Genomic DNA, 22,015 nt, shown 5'->3' with positions numbered 1-22,015 from the left:
AATTCCCGGTCTTTGAGAAAAACCTTGAGCTACAAGTCTAGCTTTATACCTTGTAACTTCATTTTTCTCATTTCTTTTTCGGACAAAAATCCATCTATATCCTATAGGTTTCACATTTTTAGGAGTGAGAATGATGGATCCGAAAACTTTTCTTTTATTGAGTGATTCTAATTCAGCTCGTATTGCTTCTTTCCATTGAGCCCAATCATGTCTATTTTGACATTCAACCATAGATGTTGGTTCTGGATCATCATCATTATTCATGATGTCATATGCAACATTAAATGAAAATTTCTCATCAAGATTTTTCATTTCATTTCGGTTCCATAATATTTTTGAATATGCATAATTGATTGCAATTTCTGTATTGACATCATCAATCTCCTCTGCAGTAGGAGTACTGATTTGTGGTTCTTCTTGAACACTTTCTTTTACTTCATTATCAGCTGATTTTCTTTTTCGAGGATTTTTATCCTTTGAACCAATTGGTCTTCCACGTTTCTGACGTGGCAAAGATTCATGAGTGACGTTATTGCCAGCTTTTGGAATTTCAATTCGAGCTGGAGTATTTACTGCTGGTATATATGATTTTGTCACCGTTTTTGTATCTGTAAATGCATCAGGCAATTGATTTGCAAGTTCTTGTATATGCATTATCTTTTGAACTTCTGTCTCGCATTCTTTTGTGCGAGGATCAAGATACTTTAATTGAGGTTCACACCATGAAACATCATTTTCTTTATTTTTCATTTCTCCCCCTAATCTAGGGAACAATGTTTCATTAAAATGACAATCAGCAAAACGTGCTGTAAAAACGTCACCTGTCATTGGTTCAATATACCTTAATATTGAAGATGTTTCATATCCAACATATATTCCCAACCTCCTTTGAGGACCCATTTTTGTACGTTGTGGTGTCGCAATTGGAACATACACTGCACAACCAAATGTTCTAAGATGGGAAATATTTGGCTCTTGACCAAAAGCAAGTTGTAGGGGGGAATATTTATGACTTGCACTTGGTCTGATGCGAATCAATGCAGCAGCATGTAAAATTGCATGACCCCATATAGATACAGGGAGTGTTGTTCTCATTATCAATGGTCTAGCGATTAACTGTAAACGTTTAATCAATGACTCGACTAAACCATTTTGTGTATGCACATGAGCAACAGAATGTTCAACAACAATTCCTATAGACATGCAATAGTCATTAAATGCTTGAGATGTAAATTCACCAGCATTATCAAGTCTCACCCTTTTAATGGTGTAATCAGGAAAATGAGCTCTCAATTTAATAATTTGGGCAAGAAATTTTGCAAATGCCACATTACGGCTTGATAACAGACAAACATGAGACCATCTGCTAGATGCGTCTATTAGAACCATGAAATATCTAAATGGTCCACATGGTGGATGAATTGGTCCACATATATCACCTTGAATTCTTTCAAGAAACATTGGTGATTCTTTCTCAACCTTAAGTGGTGAGGGTCTCGTTATCAATTTTCCAAGAGAGCAAGATGTACATGGAACCATTGTATCATGATGGATTTTTCTATCCTTTAGTGGATGTCCATGAGTACATTCAATAATCCTTTTCATCATTGTTGATCCTGGATGGCCTAATCTGTTATGCCATAAACTGAATACACCAGGATCAATATATTTTTCGTTAACTACCATATGTATTTCTGGTACATTTATATGTGTATAATGTAATCCAGAACTAAGTCTTGACAGTTTTTTAACTACATGACTCTTGTCAGTGATACTTAAATATTTCTCATTTTCTGTTGTCACTGACTGATAATCATACCAGTTAAGGTATATGTCGGAGAAACTCAATAAATTTCTGCTTGACTTGGGAGAAAATAAGGCATCATTTATTAAAAATTTTGTACCATTTGGTAGTATGAAATTTGCCTTTCCTATCCCTTTTATCAAGTTAGCAGGTCCTGATATTGTATGTATAGTTCCTTTCGTTGGTTTTAGATCAATAAAATATTTCTCGGATTTAAGTATAGTGTGTGTAGTTCCACTGTCTGCTATACAGAGATCTCCACCACTTGATTGATGTTGTATTTCAGCAAAATTCATATTGAACTTCATATATAAGAAATAAATAGTGAGTACATTAATATTACACAATATTTTACACGCAAATAGATAGTACTGAAACATTTAGCGAACATAATGACAAAGACAGACAATATTAAATCGTTTATTTTTCGAAAGACACACAACTTAAACATTCAAGAAATCTTCATATAAATCAGATGGTTTCTCAGTGACTGTTGGATCGAAGTTATCCATAAAGTTTACTTCCTTTTCTTTATCTTTCAGCGAATCCTGATACATCTTAACAAGATGTTTAGATGTTCGGCAAGTATTAGCCCAGTGGCCCATTCTACCACATCTGTAGCAAGATTCTTCAGAATTTTTAGAAGAATTTTCTTCAACATCTTGTTTAGTGGGCTTGTTTTGTGGTTGATATTTATATTTTCGTGGATTATTATTTCTTTGACCACCACGGCCACGACCACGACCACGTCCTCGCCCATTACCATTACCATAAGGATGGTTTCTACAATAGTTATGACTTTTGGCATGATGATGGTGATGGTTATTATAACCACGACCTTGCCCGCGTCCTTGTCCCTGTTTATAATTATTTGCAGTATTTGCTTCAGGGATTGCAAGTGTACCAGTAGGACGGGATTGCTGATTTTTCATTAATAGCTCATCATTTTGCTCTGCAACTAAGAGATATGAATTAAGTTCAGGATATGTTTTGAACTTTAGCATTCTTAAATTTCTTTGCACTGTGATGTTTGCAGCATTCATTGTGGAGAAAGTTTTCTCCATCATGTCTGCATCACTTATTTCATGTCCACAGAATTTAAGTTGTGAACATGTATTATACAGAGCTGAGCTATATTCATTTACTTTCTTAAATTCTTGGAACCTTAATGTTCTCCATTGTTCCATAGCAGCTGGAAGTAAAATTTCTCTTTGATTATTGAATCTGCTTTTGAGACCTTCCCATAAAACATGGGGATCTTCTACAGTCACATAATTATTTTGTAAGCATTCATCAATATGTTGATGAATAAAGCAACATGCCGTTGCTTGTTCTTTTTCAGAACAAGTGTTGTTTTCATTTATGGCTTCAAGAATGCCCATTGATTTAAGATGCATTTTTACTTTTATAACCCATGGCATGTAGTTGTTTCCAGTTGATTCTAAAGGAGTAAATTTAAGCTTTTTCAGATTCGACATTTTCTATTAAAACAAACAACATGATAAATTATAGTCACTTTATATTCATAAGTATATAAACATTAAACATAAATTTAATATAACATAAATGATAAGTAGGTGACAGTGTCGACCATATGTAAGCAATCATTAATAAATGTTATATAACATAAATATAAATATTAGTAAACATAAATGATAATTAGGCGACAGTGTCGGCCATATAAATGTTAGATAATTGAAATATAAATGTTAGTAACATAAATGATAATTAGACCACAGTGTCGACCATATATTATTCAGGTGGTATAACCGACCATATATCATTTAGGTGGCAGAGCCAACCATAATTAGTATTAAGATTATCGTGCTGATAACGTGTTATAATTCAGTAGGCTTATAACTACCTTTAGTGGTTTGATTCTTGATGTTATAATTCAGTAGGCTTATAACTACCTTTAGTGATTTGATTCTTGATTAAGAATACTAATAATGAAGTGTAAGAACAAAGATGATAATGGAGAGAAAGAAAGAAACACTTTGTAAGTGTGAGAAATGGTGCAAGTTTAATGCTTGCATTCATGGCTATTTATAGCAAAAATATCACAAGTTTAGGTAATACAATAATATTACTTTTGTGTATCAATAATTGACTATCCATTTATATATATATATTTATATATTATAACAATAGTAATTATGTTTATGCGTATTACTCCGTATTATTTATTTCACATACTTTAAGCAGGGAATATAAGAAAAATTGAGTTGACATTCACGTGGCTTGTTGTCCAACAAGTTGGTGTTATAGCTATCCTTATATTATTTTTATTGATCTTATCATTCTAGCATCGAATTGAATTGAATTGATGATTGGAATAAATGAACAATAAGTTGGTCAACATGCGTTCGGGTTTGGTCTGTTGCAAGTGGGTATTGGACAAAATTCTGATTTCATGATAAACAAATACAATTCAGATTTTGTAAATTAACTCAACAATCAATCACCAAAAACAGCACATATACAAAAACAGCACATATATAAGTGACCGATTATTATTTCATGGGATTTGCTTAAAGCCCGAAACACTAGAAATAGATCACAAAAGAAATTTTTTTTTTTTTCCAACCTCTTATTTTAATTTTTTATTGAATATTAAAAGGTTTTATTAAAAGTCTAAAAGGGTGTATTTGGTAAACTTAGGTTATAGCTGAAGTTTGTAGTCTAATATAGCTTATCCAAGTGTTTATAAAACAAAATTTTCTCTTAGAACCTTAAAATAGAAAGAAATTAAATTCTAAAAGCAAATTAATTTAAATACATACATCATGTAGAATTACCTATCTTATTGAAAATTTCTAAATATAAGTTCAGACATGTGTTACGAACTCAGATTTCTACAAAACATGTTAGCCAACTTTATATAAGTTCACACAATAATTTTATGAGTTCAAACTCAAACAATTTTGTGCAACTCATACATAATATGTGAGAGTTCGAAAATTCACAAAAAAAATTGTGTGAGGTCACACAAAATATGTGTAAATTCAAACACACACAAAAAATGTGCGAATTCACACTAATTATGTGTAAGTGTGAACTCAGCCTTGATCACTATAACTCGCAGGAACTTGAGTTCGAAACTCTTCAAACACTTCACAATTGAGTTTGAACTCGTTCGAGCTCAGTACATGGTACATAAAAGTTTTTTTGGACATGGTCTTGAAATCATGACGAGTTTTCAACCAAAAATTTATATATTCAAGTTTGTTGGAAGGGATGGTGTAAAATTTTACTGGTAATATTTTCAGAAAATGTCTTTTGACCGATTCTTAATCAAATGCACTTTCTTAAAAATGGTATAAATTGTACTTTTAAAAGAAATGCATTTTTGCACTAGCTATTAGTTCGCTCAAAAATCTACTTACCTAATTTTCTTAGAACTTGAATACCGAATAACTGACTGAGTGAGTGACAGAGTGTTTAGTGTGAGGCCGTGCGAACCATGCACCTAGTTCGCTCACGTTGCACTCGTTTTTATAATGTGCGAATTCAAATGTGTGCTACCGCGAATATTTGTGAAGATATGCTAAGATGTGTGAACCTACCTATTCGTTCCGTTTTTAATACTCCGTAATAAATAAATAAAATAGATAAATGTGTCATCAACTTAAATCTATGAATTCGTACTTGTACTAGCTTCATGCAAGGCTTATGTTATCCTAGTCATCATATAACCGTCATCTCCTATAATCCAAATAATTTTCCTTTAATATCATATAGTTTTGACTTTTGAAAGTTATTTTTTGTTTTATATATACTAGACAGAAATATGTATTTTAAATTGAGAGGAAAGGAGTTATCGTACGTATAGAAAATTGGTAATATGGAAATGTAGAAAACTTTGCACAAACACACTAGTATTTTGTGAGAACGTAGATTATAGGAAGGAGTTCTCCAGACACTTACATTTACATGCAAATATTTATTTATTCTCATATATTCGATATATATTCGATGTGAAACTTTAATTTGATTTGATTTGGAGTGGCGGAGCTAGGATTTAGAATGGTTGGTGTTACAATATTTTAGCGAAATATATCGAGTTACAAAATTTTAATCGCAAGACTAGGATTAAGTGGAAACATAAAAGAATTAAGTTACCTTCTAACATAAATATAACACATTTATTTCGTTAATAAGACCAATGAGTATAATTCATTTATAATTGTAGGTGTTACAATATTTTAGCGAAATATATAGAGTTACGAAATTTTAATCGAAAGACTAGATCAAGTGGAAACATAAAAGAATTAAGTTACCTTCTAACATAAATATTACAGCATTTATAAAGATCAATGAGTATAGGTCATTTGATAAAATTATAGACGAGATAAAATTATAGGCCAACTAGATCTAAAGAACATGTATGGCAAAGATTTAAACCTAAGATTTAAACCTGGGTGTATGACTTGAAATATTAGTTAAAAACCAATGAGCTAGCGCTACAAATATATTGGAATATATAAAAACTAGTATTATATGTAGCATTTCATTGGGGTCATATGACCCCATTCCCCTCAACATAGCTACGCCACTTTTTGGACCCTTACAACAAAATACGATATACATTAGGTAGGTTTGCACATGTTTGAGTTCACCTGAGTTGTGATTGACTCAAAGCGAGTACGAAGGTGGTCCAAATCCATGCACGGTACTAAATATTTGATTACTTATTCAATAACTTAAATGGGTGAACAACTAAACTTTTAGAAGAACGAGTGGCGTAAAAATGTAATTTAGCCTATTAAAAAAGTGTATTTGTAATAATCACTTTTTAAAAAGGTGTATTTTGTTCGATTTCTAAAATTGACAAGACAATTTTTGTTATATATATAGACGCAGAGAAGATAGAGAAATGGTAGTAGATAATAGAGATAGGGATGATATCAGATTCATGACTACATAACTACATAGATATACCATATACTTAATAACTACATAGATATACCATATACTTATTTCCGTTAGATATGCATTCTAAGATGTTTAAGCTTGTGATTGGACTCGACTTAATTGAGATCAAGCTCGAACTAAAAGCGAATTACTTGATAAAAAACGACTTGATTACAATTTTCTATGTACATGCAAATGTTAATTGCTTGACTTTATCAAATTATTTCATTTAAATATAAGTAATAAGTAATATAGGGTCTCAACACGAGTTAAGTTATCCAAGCTAAATTATACGGGTCTCTAACATACATTTTAGTTCTCAAAGCTTTCTCTCTAAACACAAATGGTACGCTCTCTGTAGCCTTCGCCGTCCATCTATGCATCATTAGTTTCGTCTTTCTTTAACATATTTCAGAACGAAAGAAGAAAGTATTTGTTTGTACATCGCGTTAACATTTGCTGGTCTAGTTAAATTAAATAATATATTGGGTCGCAATTATTCTAAGAAATATGTTAATAATGTTATAGATGACGGTGTTTTAATCTTTCTTTATTTACGAGAGCAAGAGCAAGTGCTCAAGTAATGTGGATGTAGCAGTTTAGTTTTAGGAGTAAGTAATACTCCCTAATAGGCATTAACGTCCTGTCAATTTCAATTTTATGGGTCATGTTCGAAAAATAAAAATGAATTTATGGGTCATATTCGAAAAATAAAAATGAATTCTTTTACTTACAAACGCTTTTCATATATAACAATAAGTTCAATAATATTAAAAGAGTTATAAATAATAAGATTAATTTTTTAAATTATTAATTAACAAATGAACCTATGTATTAGAGACATGATTAGTTGATCATGGTAATGATCACGTACTTGGAGATCACGTTTAGTTATTTTATACTGTAAATATTATTTCCATATACTTTTTATCTTTTTCTTCAAGATATGTATTGTATATAAATATATCAATAATATCATCCCACAATTGTGGAGAATTATTTTCTTATATGGTATCAGCCTAATTGTGGACAATGGTACGCATCATCGAATATCGTGTCCTTATACACCACAGCAAAATGGTAGAGCTGAGCGCAAACACCGTCACATCACTGAAACAGGACTGGCTATGATGTTCCACTCGCATGCTCCTGCTTCTCTATGGACGGATGCTTTTAGCTCTGCTACTTACATTATTAATAGGCTGTCATCACGAGTTTTACTCAACAAAAGTCCTTATGAGCTCCTCTTTGCATCCACCCCACATTATGGTAACTTTCGTACCTTTGGATGTCACGTCTTCCCTTATTTAAGAGACTACTCATTACACAAACTTGCTCCTCGTAGTATTTCTTGTATTTTTATTGGATATAGCTCCCAATACAAAGGGTTTCGTTGCCTAGATATTACCACTGACCGTGAATATGTGACACGTCATGCACAGTTTGATGAAGCAGTTTTTTCGTTCAAAGGAAATTCACCCTATGTTGATCCTGCAAGTTTGGTATTTTTGGATTACATGGATGCAGCAGCTCCTATTCGGCCTTCTACTTCACCTGACACTATAGTTTCTAGCTCATCTATTCCACCTGCTACAGGTGCCTCAACATCAGAAACTTTGTCTCGTGCCTCTTCGTGCACACTTTGTCATGACCATGGTATGCAGTCACAATCCAATCATGTCAATGATCCTGATGTGTCTTCATCTGCTACTCCTTGTCACCCACTTTCACAACCTGGTCATGCCACTGATTCCGATGTGCCTAATTCCAGGTCATTTTAACTGTCACTACCGGTTATCCTATGGTTACACGTTCTAAGGCTGGAATTTTTAAACCAAGGCATATCGTTGATCTAGCTCAGCTTGCTTTTTCTAGCCTTCATCAAGCATTGTTTTCGCACACTGAACCACATGGATTTAAAACTGCTTTTAAAGATCCGGGTTGGTTAAAAGCTATGAGAGATGAGATGCATGCGTTACAAAATAATCAAACATGGGAACTTATACCACGACCAAAGCATGACAACATTGTTGGGTCAAAATGGGTTTTTCGCACCAAGTTTAAATCGGATGGCTCAATTGATCGACTGAAAGCCCGTCTAGTTGCACAAGGCTTTACTCAAGTACATGGCATTGATTACTCATTCACCTTCAGCCCAGTTGTTAAAGCATCTACTGTTCGCATTGTGTTATCTCTTGCTACACTTCACAAATGGCCTCTTCATCAACTCGATGTTAACAACGCATTTCTCAATGGCCATCTCACAGAGACAGTGTTTATGGAACAACCTCCGGGATTTATAAATCAAAGATTTCCCTCTCACGTCTGTCGACTCAAGAAAGCCTTGTATGGTCTCAAACAAGCACCACGAGCTTGGTTTCAACGGCTCGGCAATTTTCTTATTCAGCTTGGGTTTTCGTGTAGTCGAGCAGACCCCTCGCTTTTCGTCTACAAAAAAGGTTCCTGCCTTCTTTACTTGCTTGTATATGTGGATGATTTAATCATTACAGGAAATCACAGTAGCACCATTCGCAAGTTCATCTCTCGCCTGAATGAGGAATTTTCCATTAAAGATCTTGGTCATCTCAGCTATTTCTTGGGGCTCGAAGTAGCTTACACAAATTCTGGTTTATTCTTGAGTCAAACCAAATATGCTCATGATATTTTGGTTCGAGCTGGTTTAATGGACTCCAAACCAGCTACAACACCACTAGCTACGGCCGAGAGCTTTACATCGCATGGTGATGTTATGCGAGGTGTATATAAAATAGTTATTAATTTTAGCAGGAAATACTATTAAATACGATACAATTTTACACAAGATATTTATTTATTTATAGAATGGATATACTTAAACCTTGCTACAACACTTATAGGCAGTGTACCTAATCGTACAGTAGTGTAGTTTTTAGTAAGTCCGGTTCGTTCCACAGGGAAATCTTTAAACAAAGCTCAACGCTATATTAGTTTACTTTTATTAAAAATACAAATATATATATAAGTAATATTATTATTATAAAGGGGGGTTTTTACCGTTTAATGACCGGTTTGTCGATTTTAAGACTTTAGTCGCAGTTAAAACCTAATGTAAAATATAAAATAAATACAAGACTTAAATTAAAGCGTAAAGTAAATAACGATAATGAAATTGCGAATAATAAAAGTGCGATAAAATAAACTTACGATAATTAAAAAGTACGATAATTAAAAGTGCGATTAAATAACAATAAATAAAAGTGCGATAATTAGAAGTGTAATTAAATATAAAATAAAGGAAATTAAATATGAAATAAAAGAATTATGCTTATTTAAACTTCCGTAATCATGATGTTTGACGTGTTGATTTTAGTTTTATGCCCATGGGTTAATTGTCCTTTGTCCTGGATTATTTAATATGTCCGTCTGGTTTTTGTCCATAACAGTCCATCAGTCATAAATATAAAGTGCGAGTGTCCTCATCAAATTATTCTTATACCCGAAGTTAAATATTCCAACTAATTGGGGATTCGAATTGTAACAAGGTTTTAATACTTTGTTTAATGAATACACCAGGTTATCGACTGCGTGTAAACCAAGGTTTTACTACTTTGTTAACAATTACACCAATTACCCTTGAATGTAATTTCACCCCTGTTTTAATTATTCTAGTGGCTATTAATCCATTCCCGTGTCCGGTTAAATGAACGATTATTCGTACATATAAATACCCCGCCCATCGTGTCCGATCGAGTGTATATGGTAATTTATAAGGACACCCAATTGTAAATCTTTATATTAACATTAACAAACTATCATTTAGTTAAACAAATATAAAGCCCATTAATAGCCCATAGTCTAATTTCCACAAGTGTCGTTCTTTTGTCCAAACCCCAATTATGGTACAAAGCCCAATTACCCAATTTTAGTAATTAGCCCAACATCATGATTACTTCGTTTTAAATAAGCATAATAATAACTTAGCTACGAGACATTAATATAAAAAGGTTGAACATAACTTACAATGATTTAAAAATAGCGTAGCGTTACACGGACAGAATTTCGACTTACACCCTTACAATATTCGCTAACATACCCTTATTATTAGAATTATAATTAAAATTAAAATATAAATTATATATATATATAAATTTTACGTATGATAAGAGAAGAAAAAGATATGGTTTTTGATCAGAATTCGGTTTGCTTTATAGGCAGAGTTGAAATTTGGGGCTCCGCGACTCGCGGTGAAAACCTCTTCAAACTCCGCGAGTCGCGGAGGTTACTTTTACAGCTCAGTCCTTGGAGTTTTTCTCTGCCGACGGTTTTTTATTTATAAATATAATATATATATAATTAATATAATTAATTATATATTATATTATATTTATATACATAGTTAACTTGTAATTTTTAGTCCGTTGCGTCGAGCGTTAAGAGTTGACTCTGGTCCCGGTTCCGGATTTTCGAACGTCCTCGCGTACAATTTAATATCTTGTACTTTGCGTTTTGAATCTTGTACTCTTGTAATTTCGAGACGTTTCTTATCAATAATTGGAACCTTTTTGATTGTCTTTTGTACTTTTGAGCTTTTTGGTCGTTTGCGTCTTCAATTCGTCGAATCTGTCTTTTGTCTTCACCTTTTATTATTTAAACGAATATCTCTTGTAAATAGAACAATTGCAACTAAAAGCTTGTCTTTCTTGAGGAATAATGCTATGAAATATATGTTCGTTTTTAGCATTATCAAATATTCCCACACTTGAGCGTTGCTTGTCCTCAAGCAATATCGTCTTGAAATACTAGAATCACTTCTTTATTCTTCACACTTTGTACATCAGTGATTTCTATACGGCGGTATAAACAATGGTAGTAACGATATGGTTTACAGTCCCACATGACTATAAAAATTTAGATCCATTAAGGAAATTGGATCTTTATGAAAACATTTGATCTTTTGAAAATTAAATCTAGTTTTTACCCTAGATAAGTTTTCCGGAATAACCCTTTACCGGTGTTTGCAAAATATTTTTGTGGGTTTGGTGGGTTTCAGATTTGAAAATTTTAGCTCAAACTTGCGGTTTTGTGTCACCCACTTGCTAACCTTGTATTTGGAAAGCAACACGTCCAGTTTACTTGTTCCGTATATTACCTTTCGGCAAACTACCGTCCGGTTGTAAAGGAAAGCGTTGAACAAGCAACTGTTAAGGCAATGTCCCGTGACATGCTTTTGATTATGGTCTATAACGTGTCGGACGCAATTACTATCCTTGGTAGGAGCAATAGTAAAGCTCACCCTTATAATTTTTCGGTCTGGCACAAGGTCCTGTCTTTGACCACTATGCAACCACCGTTCTTACGGTTGACACCCGATTTAGTTCAGGTGACCTAATGAATTCCAGGTGAATTCCTAGGATTTTACGTTCAATGGTAATGAACGCATTAAAAATAGGGTTTTCAGAAAACAAATCGGTTTGTAATTTTGATCAAAATATTTTCTCGTTTAAGCTCGAGTTTAGATATCATTGAATTCCATGAGTTTGAATTCTCAATCTTTAAGGTCAATCTCTAGGATTGAGTAATATCAGTCTTAAAAGCTGATTTTTAATCTTTAAGGAGATTATCCTTTCTGGGGATCTGATTTATTAGTCTTATCCAGCTAATTTGCATGGTGCCCCCCCATTGTACGAGATAAATCCTTCTCATGGTTAGGATAAATCTGACCACTTGGCGACCCTGTTTAATGCTGAGGTCCGTGGATTTCCTGCTGATTTTAGTGATGACTTTTCTAGATTTTTCGTCAACCTACAGCTGGTCTGGACGACAACTTCATGACCTAAATCAAGAAGCGCGTGTCTTTTTCGGAAGACTTTACTTCCTTTTAATGATGGAATTGATTCATCATGTAGATCCATCTCTTCTTTTCTTTCATCGGGTAAAACAGTTTAGTTTAGTCTAAAGCAAAAGTATTTTCAGTTATTTGTTACAGATATATGTGACATATGTTTAAAATAACTTGGTAAATTTTCCCACACTTGGCTTTTTATTTTTCTTTTTATCGTCCTCTATTCCATTTTAAATGAATTTTGACATTTTAGTTTGTTTCTTAATTTATGTTCTTTCTGATATAACAATAATTTCGGTGTTAAAACCTAGTTTTATCGTTCATAAATATGTATAAACATGATTTGAATTCATTTAATTGAAAATTTTGAAAAATCGTACTAGAATTGGGTAGTCAGTATATAAGACTAGGGCTGTTCTTTTTTTATCAGAGAGCACTAGATTCTAATACAACTACTGCTTTACTAGTATTTTTAATGGTAACCAAGTGTATAAAGTAAAAATTTTTAAAATCCGAAAGAATTTAACCCCTTCCCACACTTAAGATCTTGCAATGCCCTCATTTGCAAGAAATCAGTAACAATTTAAATTATTGAGGGTGATTAGTGTGAAAATGATTAAATTTTACCAAAGTTTCCAAATATATTGGCGTTTGTTTGCTGAATGATAAATCGTGCACATCATTTGTTCATTCCGTCTTGTTGTTATTTCACATATATTTTGCATCTTGTCGTCAAAATTAGTTGCTTTTGCTAAACTTAATGCCAGTCTTTGAAAATGCGTTGTTTTACCCTGTTGTGTACATAAGATAAACTGCAAACATATATACATATTTTTGAAGTTTGGTATATTACCCCACATTCAAAAATTATTAAAATTTAAGAATAAAAGTTAGATAATTAATGATTACAATATTAACAAAAGTATTAAACGTATCAATAATTACAAATTACAAAATAAAAAAAAAATAAGTATACTAAGGATGATATTGGTACCAATAGGGGTTCCAGGCATAACCATAAGTGCTATAGAATGCTTCGGCAGGATCATACGTAGGATATGGTGGCTGCATCTCTATAGACCAAGGAGGGAAGATGGGTTTCGGTGTAGGAATATAGTTTCTACCTATATGTTGGCAATGAGCTATGATCTGGTTCTGATGAACTTGCCAATCTTCAAATACTCTCTGTCTAGCATTTTCGATTTCCTGAGAAGCTATAAACCTATGCATTTCTTGCATCTCATTCCCCCCTCCTACATTACCTTGTTGTTGGTTTCTCTCCACCTGTGGATGTCTACCATGGTATCGTACTGCGGCGTTATTTCGCCTCTTCAAAACTTTCGCACCATGGTATACATTTAAACCTATAGTGTCGCGGGGTTCCGGCTCTTCTAGTAATAATCCCCCCCGACTTATATCCACACCGAGATATTCACCAATCAAAGTAATAAAAATACCACCTCCTATTATGCTATGTGGTCGCATCCCCCGAACCATAGCTGATAAATAATAACCCACACAATATGGTATACTTACAGCGCTTTGTGGGTCTCGAATACACATATGGTAAAACAAATCTTGTTCATTTACTTTTTCTTTGTTTTTACCCCTTTGTGTAATCGAATTAGCTAAAAACCTATGTATCACTCTTAATTCGGCTCTATCTATATCCAAATAAGAGTAGTTTCCCCCTTTGAAACGGTGATGGCTTGTCATTTGACTCCACACACCGTGTGTATCAAAATTCTCATCTATCTTTCTACCGTTTAGTATCAATCCTCTACAATCGGCAGACGCTAACTCCTCAGGCGTATATATACGTAAAGCCTGAGCCATGTCCAGTAAAGACATGTGGCGCATCGAACCGCCTAACAAAAATCTAATAAAAGAACGATCGGTTAAACTAGCTACCCGATCATTCAACTCTATACTACATAACAATTCTTCACACCATACTTTATATACAGGTCTGCGTATGGTGAATAAACATATCCAGTCATTAAAAGAAGAATTACCATACCTCTGTACAAGTAATTCCCTAATTGGCCCGGCCAATTCTACAGCTTCTAAGGGTCCCCATTCTATGACCCTCGGTACCTCAACAACCTTGGAATGAAGAGTATGCAACCCCGTTGATATTTTGGATAATCTATCCAAAGTCTGTCAAATCTCAGGTTCGGGTGCAACTCTTCCAAATGCATATCGGAAAAGGTCATGACTGGATGAGGTACATCCTGCTTGTAGTAGTTATCCACCTCCTGTTGTTCCAAATTCTCAGCAGGAGCATTGCGGGCTTGGGATGAAGATTCACCCCTTTCATTCTGCAAAACACATCAAACACAATTTTTGTGCATCCAAATATGCATTAGTGTCAGCAAAATCATCAATCAAAATAATTACAATGACATTATCAATTTATATCAAACTTAAGCTCATTTTCACATTTTTATCAAATCTACACTTTTTCATATAAGCATATACGAAAATGTTCGCCAAGTTCATAAGCATTCAACTCAAATAACATGTCAAAATAATCATTACTAGCAATCAAACAAGTCTCAAATGGCATTATCTTTCAAAAATCAAGTTCATGAATTTTAGACTTGAAAAAGTCCACTTTAATTCTCAAAATCATGTTTAGGCTCAAAGTTTGGATCATTTAACTACCTAGACATGTTACACTACTCAATTTAGTAACAATTCATGATAAAAATCGGCCATAACCTGTTTATATCAAAAAGCCCCAAATTTGCTCAAGAACACAAACCCTAGATTACTCAAAATTTGAAGTTTAAGGCTTCTAATCATGTTAAACAGCATCAATCTAGGTTATACAAGCATAATACATAAACAATTTAAGCTTAATTACACTAAAAAGCATCAAAATCAAATTGGGGGAAAAATAGCTCAAGAACACTAAATTTCGAATTAAATGGTGTTTAGGTGTAGAAATTTACCGTTTTTCTTGAGTAATTCTTAGATAGCATCCTTCTCAACATGATTTTAGCAAAAGATTTGGTGATTAACGGTTAAAAATTGTGATTTTTGGGGTTTTTTCTCGGGTTTTTTCGCTGTGAAATTCACTGTGTTTTTGAGTTGTGGAGTGTACTGATCGTTCAGCTCTTTTTATTTTTTTTTCTGATTTTCGGTACCTCCGCGAGTCGCGGGGATTTACCCTCCAAACTCCGCGACTCGCGGAGTTTGCTCTTTTTTTTTTTTTTTTTTTTATAATCTTTAACTTATAAAACAATTAAGTATTTAATTTTAAAATTTTGTTTCCCTTGTTATTTAGGACGAGGTCGTTTCGGATCGATGTCCTAGTCCGTCCTTCGACAAAATTTTAAAATTTGTCTTTTTGTAGCGATTGTTTTAAAAGCTAAGATTTTTGGGTTTTTTAATGTTTTTGGCATACTTTAAATTAATAAGATTAAAAATAATGATAATAAAAGTTCTCGTCCCTCCCTTGGGTAAAGCAATTTCGGTTCAAAGACCTAGTCTTCAACTTACGACGAATTTTAAAAATCATATTCTTAACTTAATGAGATAAAGTAAATTTTTGTTTTTAAATTCACACAACTTAAATATAAAATTCAAAATTAATATTAAAAATTCACACCAAACTTAAAATTTGAAATGCATAAAATTAAAAATTTATATTTTAAAAATTAAAAGTTCACACCAAACTTAATTTAAAAATTTATAAATTTATATCAAACTTATATTAATTTTTCAAATATTTACAATTTTAAATATATTGTTTTTACAGAGTTTACAATATTAATTTAAGATTTAAATATTAAGATTAAAAACATGGTAAAAATAAAATTAAAAATCTTTTTGTCTTTTTATCCCACTTTAATCAATCAAATATTATCAAAAATATGCGCCCCTCTTTTTGGTAAAGTAATTTCGGTTCCAAGACCTAATTTAACTCATGACGAATTTTTGAAATATTTTGGGTTGATTGATTAAAGATATTTATACCTTAAGAATAAACGTTAAATTTCGCAGTGATGTAATAAATTTTTGAATGATATCAATAATTTCGGTCGCCAAACCTAATTTTATTTAATACCAATTTAATACTTTTTAGCGAACAAATTAGCGTTTATTATCAAAAGGTTAAAAATAAAAAAAAATAAAAATTAAAACTGTACAGACATACCTGTGAAATAGATTTCTTAGTTATATGATCTATCCCATTCATAAGATAGTCGGTTTAATTGGTTTTCCATGGCTACATAGGCGTAACCTCGAGCATTCAGTATCTTTTCTTCTAAACATATGAACGGTCCGTCTCTGCATAAAGTAACAAATTCGGTATTTGAATAGGTTTGATTATTTGAACATTTACCTCCATGTGACCATTTTCCGCATTTGTGACATCGTTCTAGGTGTCGTGCTCTTCTTTTCGCTGCGGATTTTGATTTTTCTTTACCAAATTGTAACTTATTATCTTCGCATCTGGATTCTTTTCTAACTCCGTCCATTCTTTCTCTGATTACTGATACTAATTCGCTCGGTAGTATGTCATTATTACGTTTAGTGATCAAAGCGTGTAGCATTAGACCATGGTTTAGTTCACAGGCAGTCTTCATTTCGTAAAAACCTAAAAAAAATAAAAATTCAGAATGGGGGAAGAAGACTAGTTCTTTAGGGTCTGCTAGGGAAAGACCATTCGGGTTCCATTTTCGAGAACTACACGAAAACAGACAATCTAACTCTAACAGAAATACATATTATCCTTTAAAGACTTGATTCTCCCCACACTTAGTTAGCTGTGGTGTCGAAATTGTGATTAACTTTGTTGTCGACTTCCATCGGACCATGTATGTAATGTTTAACTCTGTGACCATTAACTTTAAATTCAATCCCATTTGAATTTATCAATTCTATCGTTCCGTATGGGAAAACTCTTTTGACTATGAATGGTCCAGACCATCTTGATTTCAATTTTCCAGGAAATAGCTTGAATCGTGAATTGAAAAGAAGAACTCTGTCTCCTTCTTTAAATTCTTTTGAACTTCTGATTCTTTTATCATGCCATTTCTTCGTTCTTTCTTTATAGATTAACGAATTTTCGTATGCTTCATGTCTTAATTCTTCTAATTCGTTTAGTTGACTTAATCGTAGACGTCCGGCTTCATGTAAATCAAGATTACATGTTTTCAAAGCCCAAAATGCTTTGTGTTCAATTTCTACTGGAAGATGACATGCTTTTCCATAAACAAGTCTAAAAGGTGTGGTTCCAATTGGAGTTTTGTAGGCTGTTCTAAAAGCCCAGAGTGCATCCTCCAATTTAATGGACCATTCCTTCGGATTTGATCCTACGGTTTTCTCTAGAATACGTTTTAAAGCTCGGTTTGTATTTTCAACTTGTCCACTTGTTTGTGGATGATATGCGGTGGAGATTTTATGAGTTACTCCATATCTTTTAAGAACTTTCTCAAGTTGATTATTACAAAAATGAGTACCCCGATCACTTATTAAAGCTTTCGGTGTTCCAAACCTTGCAAAAAGACGTTTTAAAAAGTTGACTACAACTCGTGCATCGTTAGTTGGGAGAGCTTGTGCTTCCGCCCATTTAGATACATAATCAATGGCTACGAGTATATATAGATTATTATGAGATTTTGGAAATGGACTCATAAAGTCAATACCCCAAATGTCAAATACTTCACATACTTGGATGACATTTTGTGGCATTTCATCACGTTGACTTATTTTTCCGGCCCTTTGACATGCATCACAAGATTTGCAAAGAAGGTGTGCGTCTTTGTAAATTGTAGGCCAATAGAATCCAGCTTCATAAACTTTTCTTGCTGTTAGTTGAGGCCCATAATGCCCTCCTGTTGGTCCTGTGTGACAATGGTTTAAAATTTTACTAGCTTCATCTCCAAATACACATCGGCGTATTATTCCATCGGGACAACTTTTAAACAGATGTGGATCTTCCCAGAAATAGTGTTTTATATCACTGAAGAATTTCTTTCGTCTTTGGTACGATAATCCTTTTTCAAGGAATCCACAAACTAAGTAGTTTGCATAGTCTGCAAACCATGGGATTTCTTTATAATCTATCTTCAATAGATATTCATCAGGAAAGTTGTCTTGTATGGCCGATTCATTCAGAACTTCTAATTCGGGATTTTCAAGACGAGAAAGATGATCAGCGGCGAGATTTTCTGCTCCTCTTTTATCTCGGATTTCAATATCAAACTCTTGTAAGAGTAAGATCCAACGGATTAATCTTGGTTTAGCATCTTGTTTTGAAAATAGGTATCTAAGAGCAGAATGGTCGGTATAGACCAACGTTTTTGCTAGAACGAGATATGATCGAAATTTGTCAAAAGCAAAGACAATAGCAAGGAGTTCTTTTTCAGTAGTTGTATAGTTCGTTTGTGCTCCTTGTAATGTCTTACTAGCATAATATATAGGTTGAAATCGTTTTTCAATCCTTTGTCCTAAAACGGCTCCCATTGCAAAATCACTTGCATCGCACATTAGTTCAAATGGTAGATTCCAATTTGGTGTTATCATGATCGGTGCATTAGTGAGTTTTTCTTTAAGAATATTAAAAGATTTGATACACTCATCTGAAAAGATGAATGGCGCATCCTTTTCTAGGAGTTTATTCATAGGAGTGGCAATTTTAGAAAAATCTTTTATGAAACGTCGGTAAAAACCGGCATGCCCTAGAAAACTCCTAACTCCTCTAACATTGGTGGGATGTGGAAGTTTAGCAATTACATCTGCTTTAGCTCTATCCACTTCAATTCCTTCTTTTGAAATTTTATGTCCAAGAACGATGCCTTCTTTAACCATGAAATGGCATTTCTCCCAATTAAGTACTAGATTTGATTTTTCGCATCTAATTAGCATTCGTTCCAGATTAACTAGACATGATTTAAATGTATTACCGAAGACTGAAAAGTCATCCATGAATACTTCCATGCATTCTTCTATCATGTCGTGAAAAATCGCCATCATACACCTTTGAAAGGTTGCAGGGGCGTTACAAAGTCCAAATGGCATGCGTTTGTAAGCAAAAGTACCATAAGGGCACGTGAATGTGGTTTTCTCTTGATCTTCGGGTGCTATTGGAATTTGAAAATATCCGGAAAATCCATCTAGAAAACAATAGTAACTATTTCCGGCTAATCTTTCCAACATTTGATCTATGAAAGGTAAGGGAAAGTGATCTTTTCTGGTGGCGTCATTTAATTTTCTATAATCAATACATACACGCCATCCTGTTACAGTCCTAGTAGGAATAAGCTCATTTTTCTCATTTGTAATGACAGTCATGCCACCCTTTTTAGGCACGCATTGAACTGGGCTTACCCATGGACTATCAGAGATTGGATAAATTAAACCTGCATCTAGCAGTTTAATAATCTCTTTCTTAACTACATCTTGCATATTAGGATTTAGTCTTCGTTGGCGTTGCACATACGTTTTATGACCTTCTTCCATAAGGATTTTATGTGTGCAATACGAAGGACTTATTCCTTTAATATCATGAATCTTCCATGCAATGGCTGGTTTATGAGCTTTCAACACAGAAATGAGTTGTGATTTCTCATTTTCAGTAAGAGAAGACGGTATTATTACAGGTAATTCAGATTCACCATGTAAATAAGCGTATTCCAAATGGTTTGGAAGTGGCTTTAACTCTAATTTCGGAGGTTCTTCTATCGATGATTTATATCGATATCTGTCTTCTTCTTTTAGCATTTGAATTTCTTCTGTTGTTGGTTCATATCCATTAGCTATAAGTGTAGCTAACATTTCAGCTTCATCAATTGGTTCATTACCTTCTCCTAAAGAACATTCTCCTGTTCCTTTTAATTCTGGAAATTCTTCTAATAATTCTGCATGTGCATCTATAGTTTGAATATAATAACATGTATCATCTGCAGATTGTGGTTGTTGCATTGCTCTATCAACTGAAAAGGTAACACTCTCATCCTCTATACTTAGGGTCAGTTTCTTACCGAACACGTCTATCATTGCTTTAGCCGTGTTTAAGAATGGTCTTCCTAATATGAGAGGAACTTGAGAATCTTCTTCCATGTCCAAAACAACAAAATCTACTGGAAATACTAAAGTACCAACTTTAACTAGCATGTTCTCCATTATCCCTCTAGGATATTTTATTGATCTATCGGCTAGTTGTATGCTTATTCTGGTTGGTTTCAATTCTCCAAGGTCTAGTTTAGCGTATAGTGAATACGGCATTAGATTTATACTAGCACCTAAGTCTGCCAATGCTTCTATTGAACTAAGACTACCCAGAAAACATGGAATTGTGAAACTTCCTGGATCAGATAATTTTTCTGGTATCTTATTCAACAGCACTGCTGAACAATTAGCATTCATAGTAACAGCCGAGAGTTCTTCCATTTTCTTTCTATTTGAGATTAGATCTTTCAAGAATTTAGCATATCTTGGCATTCCTGAAATCACATCAATGAAAGGAAGATTTACATTTATCTGTTTAAACATATCCAAGAATTTGGATTGCTCGGCTTCAAGTTTTTCTTTCTTCATTTTACTCGGGTAAGGAAGTGGTGGTTGGTATGGTTTAACATAAGGTTTATCCTTAACTGTGTTATTTTCATTAACCTTTTCAACTACCGGTTCTTTTTCCTTATCTTGATCAGGTTGTGGTTCTTGTGGAGTAGGAATGGTTTCATCAGAAGTTACAGGTATTTCAGGTGGCTTAAGTGTTGTACCACTTCTTGTGGTAATGGCTTTAGCTGTTTCATTCCGGGGGTTAGCATTTGTATCACTAGGTAGACTTCCCGGTTTTCTTTCACCTATCAACCTTGCTAGGTTACTTACTTCTTGTTCCAGATTTTGAATAGAAGCTTGTTGATTTCTAAATGCTTGAGCATTTTGTTCATTTGTTTGTTTTTGAGATGTGAAAAACTGCGTTTGAGTTTCAACTAGCTTCGTCATCATATCTTCTAAATTCGGCTTTTTATCATCGGTTTGTTGTGGTGGTTTGTTTTGAAAATTAGGTCTTTGCTGATTATAAGTATTATTGGATACTTGTTGATTGCTAGGACCTTGTTGGTTGTTGTATGGAATATTTCGGTTATAATTCTGGTTTTGATTGTAAATCGGTCTTGGCGGTTGATAATTATTCTGATAATTATTTCCAGGCCTTTGGTTTATGTATGAAATATTCTCTCTTTGTTCCATTGTTAATTCAATACTGAGACAATCTTTTATCAAATGTGGTCCTCCACACTGCTCACAACTAATTCGTATTGAGTGAATATCTTTAGTCATCTTTTCCATTCGTCTCTCCACAGCATCTATCTTTGCGGAAATGGAATCTAAGTCATGGCTAGAATCGGCTCTAGCTGCTTTAGATGATCTAATGATGTCTTTTTCTTGGTGCCACTCATGTGAGTGGGAAGCAGTATTATCAATAATTTTGTAAGCATCAGTTTCGGTTTTCTTCA

The sequence above is a fragment of the Rutidosis leptorrhynchoides genome, chromosome 1, assembly GCF_046630445.1.
Source record: "Rutidosis leptorrhynchoides isolate AG116_Rl617_1_P2 chromosome 1, CSIRO_AGI_Rlap_v1, whole genome shotgun sequence".
Classification (NCBI taxonomy): domain Eukaryota; kingdom Viridiplantae; phylum Streptophyta; class Magnoliopsida; order Asterales; family Asteraceae; genus Rutidosis; species Rutidosis leptorrhynchoides.
The sequence above is the reverse complement of the archived record's forward strand: the minus strand, read 5'-3'. Positions refer to the sequence as shown.